This window comes from Sorex fumeus, unplaced genomic scaffold, assembly GCF_029834395.1.
Source record: "Sorex fumeus unplaced genomic scaffold, SorFum_2.1 ptg000001l, whole genome shotgun sequence".
In the NCBI taxonomy this organism is placed as follows: domain Eukaryota; kingdom Metazoa; phylum Chordata; class Mammalia; order Eulipotyphla; family Soricidae; genus Sorex; species Sorex fumeus.
In genome coordinates this window covers 340680-345457 of record NW_026606058.1, presented here as the reverse complement: position 1 = coordinate 345457, position 4778 = coordinate 340680, and the positions used below count along the sequence as shown (strand labels likewise).

General features: G+C 40.6%; 1 pseudogene; it reads right to left on the bottom strand.

Moving 5' to 3' along the window:
* Positions 1-2381: 2381 nt before the first annotated feature.
* LOC130035165 (uncharacterized) lies at positions 2382-2488 on the bottom strand (annotated as a pseudogene).
* Between the last annotated feature and the right edge of the window lie 2290 nt (positions 2489-4778).

Genomic DNA, 4778 nt, shown 5'->3' with positions numbered 1-4778 from the left:
ACCTCACAAATGTAATCAAAATACAATTTTGTCATGGGGTTAATTTCTTTATACTGTTGGGTTCAATTTATTAACACACAGTTGAGAACTGTTGCTCTATAGTCGTTTTTTCTCCTTGTCATGTTTTTATTCAACTTTGGTATTAAAGTGGTTTTGGCTCAACAAATAAGTTAAGGATTGTTTTCTCTGACTCCGTTTTCTAAAAGAGATTGTAGAGAATTGGAATAGCTCGTAGTTATTAGTGGATCTAGTTAGGTCCGTAAGAATATTCATAACTGACTCAATTTGTTCAGGTTAGAGGTCTATTTAATGATCTATTATTCTTTTATAACTTGCTGTAAATTATATTCTCAAGGAATCAGTCCATTAATCCACTTCATCTCGGTGATCAGACTTGTGAGTATGAAGCAATTCATAGAAAACCTTTCCTGTCCTTTAAATGTCAGTGGTGCTAGGAGTGATGGTTTGTTTCTGAAAGTTGTAATATATTCTCTCTTTTTCTAGGTTATCCTGACTAGGAATTTATCCATTTTAATGTTTAGCTTTTATTTTTTGTTTTTGGGGTCACACCTTGTAGTTTCCAAGGTCTATTCCTGACTCAGTGTTTGCGGGTCATTCCTAGCACTGCTCTGGGAAACATACAGTGCCAAGAATTAAATCCAGTCCTCCTAAGTGCAAAGCGTGCAGTGGGCCCATTGAGCTATCTCTCTGGCCCAGAATTTATAAATTTATCAAAGAATCTTTTTGGATTTGTTTATTTCTCTATTATTTTCATGTATTCAGGCTTAGTGATTTAATATTTTAATATTTAGGCTATAATATTTACTATTTCTCTTACACTTGCCTTAAGTTAATATTTTTCTTTTTTCTAGGTTTCTATGGGGAAAGCTTAGTTTACTGATTATGACTTTCATCTCTCACTAATTATTTATACTTATTTTTATGTTTTTTAGTGATGTCGTCAAGTTTTCAGTTCATAATTACAGTTAATTTTAAGTGCACTCTCAAACAGAGGTATCATGCAGTTTCATGGACAAGTGCAGGTACTTATAAAATTCCTTCCTCCTATTCTAATTTCTCCTATTCTAGTTGCTGTTTTGTAGTTCACTTATCTATAAGTTATAAACTTATAATACATTGAAAGTTACTATAGTGGTTTTGATAAATCCTCTACTAGATCATTTACTGTTGCATTGTAGAATTGTCCTCCCGTGGTTCATAGATTTGCTTGAGCGGGACCAGTAACATCTCCATTGTGAGACTTGTTGTTACTGTATTTGGCATATCGAATACATCAAGGGTAGCTTGCCAGGCTTTGCTGTGAGGGCAAGCTACTCTTGGTAGCTAGCCGGGCACTCTGACAGGGGTGGAGAAATCGAACTCCAGTCGGCTGAGTCAGCCGCGTGCAAGGCAAACGCCCTACTGCTGTGCTTTGGAATGTACATAGTGGGCACACTGTCACTGTCACTATCCTCCCATTGTTCATCGATTTTGCTCGAGCAGGCCCAGTAACGTCTCTATTGTGACACTTGTTACTGCGTTTGTAAAGCTTTTATCGAATACATCACGGGTAGCTTGCCAGGCTTTGTCGTGAGGGCGAGATGCTCTCAGTAGCTTGCCAGGCTCTCTGAGAGGGGCAGAGGAATCGAACTCGGGTGGGCCATGTTGGCCGCTTGCAAGGCAAACGCCCTCCCCGCTGTGCTATAGTGGGCACAACAATTTTTAAAATATTCTATGGATTTTCCTCAAGAAGCTAGACATAGGACCAACCATAAAATCCCACAATACTACCTTTGGTTATCTATCCTGGGAACATGAAAATTCTAAGATAAAAAGATATAAATGATTTTATTTTATTGCAGTCTTCTTTATAATAACTAAAATATGGAATGAACAAAAATATCTATCAATATATTATTGAATAAAGATATATTTATAGTACATTTACCCCGTAGAATACCTTATTATTAGTAGTAAAATAACTCTGAAAAGATAAATGCTTTCGTTTGCAACAGAAAGAGAGAGCTCAAGGGAATTATATGAAGTTAAATAAGTCAGAAAGAAAAAGAGAAGTATATTCAAATATGTCACATGTATACAATATAAGAATATAAAAACAAAATAAAAAAAGACAAACCAGCGTACACCCATGCCTCTGGACTGGTTTAGGTTTCACTGTTTTTCCCAGCATATATCACCCGGTTCCCTACCAGACATGTGATCTATACCTTTTGTCAGTATCCCACTGTTCTTAGAGACTCTATTCCCCTTTCCCATTATTTTTATGACTGTATTTTAGTCTGGACTATTTTTCTGGCTATAACTTTGGTATTATTGACTCCCACATCAGCCTAGTCAACAGTCTACTGGTTTCTGATCACTGGCGTTTCATTTTAATTCTCTCATAGCATTCCATAGAGGACGTATCAGATATTAAACTGATAAGAACAGATACTACACTTGATCTTAGCCAAAAGGCTGGAGCGATAGCACAGCGGGTAGGGCGTTCGCCTTACAAGCGGCCAACATGGCTGACCCGAGTTCGATTCCTCCGCCCCTCTCGGAGTGCCTGGCAAGCTACTGAGAGTATTTGATATGCCAGACACAGTAACAACAAAGTCTCCAATGGAGACGTTACTGGGCCCGCTTGAGCTTGAGCATAGCATTCCATGAGAGAATGCTTCACATTCGCAACTGATCTGGCATGTTTACCATTTCTCCCTTCAAAGTCATTAACTCTGAAGTTAAACATGATGAAGTTAAATATGATGAACATATTCATCATATGTATTTAAAATTCCTGGTCTGATCATTCCAATTATTTTGCCATATCTGAGGTTAGTTCTGGTGCTTTCTTCACCATCCTGTGATTCTTTTTTTTTGCATTTGGCATGTCTTGTAAAGCGTTTTAAGCTGGATAAGATGTTTTAGGCTATCATCACTGAAATCAACAGACCTTTTTTGTGAAGGTTTAGACTTTTTACTAGGAGCTTTGCCCAGGTCAGTGTTGCCTTTTTTCTTAAGTGTCTAAGGTTTCTTCCTGGGTTCTTATTTTCTTTCTTACTTTATGTGCTTCCCTTGAAACTTCTCAAATATCGTCTTATTGTTTAGTTCCTTCAACTGTTGTCTTCTGGTAAGAGTTAAGGGCCTGACTTCCCCGCTGGTAAAGAGTAAAAGGTAAAGGCCCTCCTTTACCTTTGCTCGAGTGGGCCCAGTAACGTCTCCATTGGAGACTTTGTTGTTACTGTGTTTGGCATATCGAATACGTCACGGGGAGCTTGCCAGGCCCTGCCGTGCGGGCGAGATACTCTCGGTAGCTTGCCGGGCTCTCCGAGAGGGGCGGAGGAATCGAACTCAGGTCGGCCATGTTGGCCGCTTGTAAGGCGAACGCCCTACCACTGTGCTATCGCTCCAGCCTGTGGTAAAGAGTAAGAATGCTTTATATTGAGTAATTCAGTCTCCATCTTGATTTGGTTTGAGGTAAAGCTTGGGCCATGCTTGCTTGGTGCACAGGGTCTACTCCTCTCAGTGATGGGAATAAAGCCTAAAGGTTTTGAGACCTTAATATCTAGACTATTTCTGGCCCAAGGAAAACTGTTTTTTGAGAAATAAACTGCAGTGTGGAGGAGAAATGGTGTGTCAGATTTCGGAAGGGAGAACGTTGGGAATGACATATCCAACCTGCAGAATTTGGTGTGTGGGCAGGTGGACGTGGCTATCAAAGAGATCCGAGTAGAAGTCATGGATAATCTTCTCGATTGCCCTTCTGGAAAATGTGATAGGTCCATCAGGACATTTGAGGGTAGTCATCTTGGTCTTGTAGTTGGCACACAGGCGGGCACTGCAAATGCTTTTCCCGGCTTCTGCCGCATCTGCCAGCACTGCTGCTCTTCTCTCTTTGAGGTCTTCCTTTATCACTTTTCTGCACTGCTTTGCAAGCTCAGACATTCGCTTACAGTTGCCTAAGGCTCCCATGAAGCCATGTTGGCAAATGGGCTCGAGAGTTTTCGAAGACAGGCGTCTTTTTGTGGCTATCTCTCTCTCGGCATTCCTTGCACAATCGTGGAGGTATAAAACCAGTCGATCGTATTCTTCGTCAATGTTGTCAATGACAGCATCTTCCCATGTTGCCACAATAGTGCCAAAGAGCTCCCAGTTGGTGGTCATTCTGGGAGTTCTCTTCTTAAACTTTGCAGTCATTTCTCCCTGCTCTGTGAAGTAGAATTTTGCACAAAGGAGACAGTGGTCCAATCCTGTTTGGAATTTTGGGACAACAGTGACAAGGTCAGGCAAAATATCAAAAAAAAAAAAATGACATGCCATTTCATCAGTAAAGAAGTGAATAGCACCCAACCCAGACAAGGTCAGACCTGAATACCTGAAGAACCTGCAGTCAGTACTCATCAATACACTGACTCGGCTCTTCACACACTACCTGGCTGAATGCAAAGTTCCGTCTCAATGGAAAACCAGCAGGACTGTGCTACTGTACAAGAAGGGAGACATCCACGACATTGGCAACTATTGCCCAATCTGCCTGTTGTCTATAAGCTGTTCACTCAAGTCATCCTGAATAGGATTGGCAGAACACTAGATGAAGGACAACCATGCGAGCAAGTAGGGTTCTGAAAAAAATTCAGCACCATCGACCATATCCACACGATAACCAAGCTCATTGAGGTTCTTGAGAGTTCAAGATGCCGCTCTGTCTAACATTCATTGATTTAAAGAAAGGCATTTGATTCTGTTGAGACGGAAGCAGTCATTGAAACCCTAGC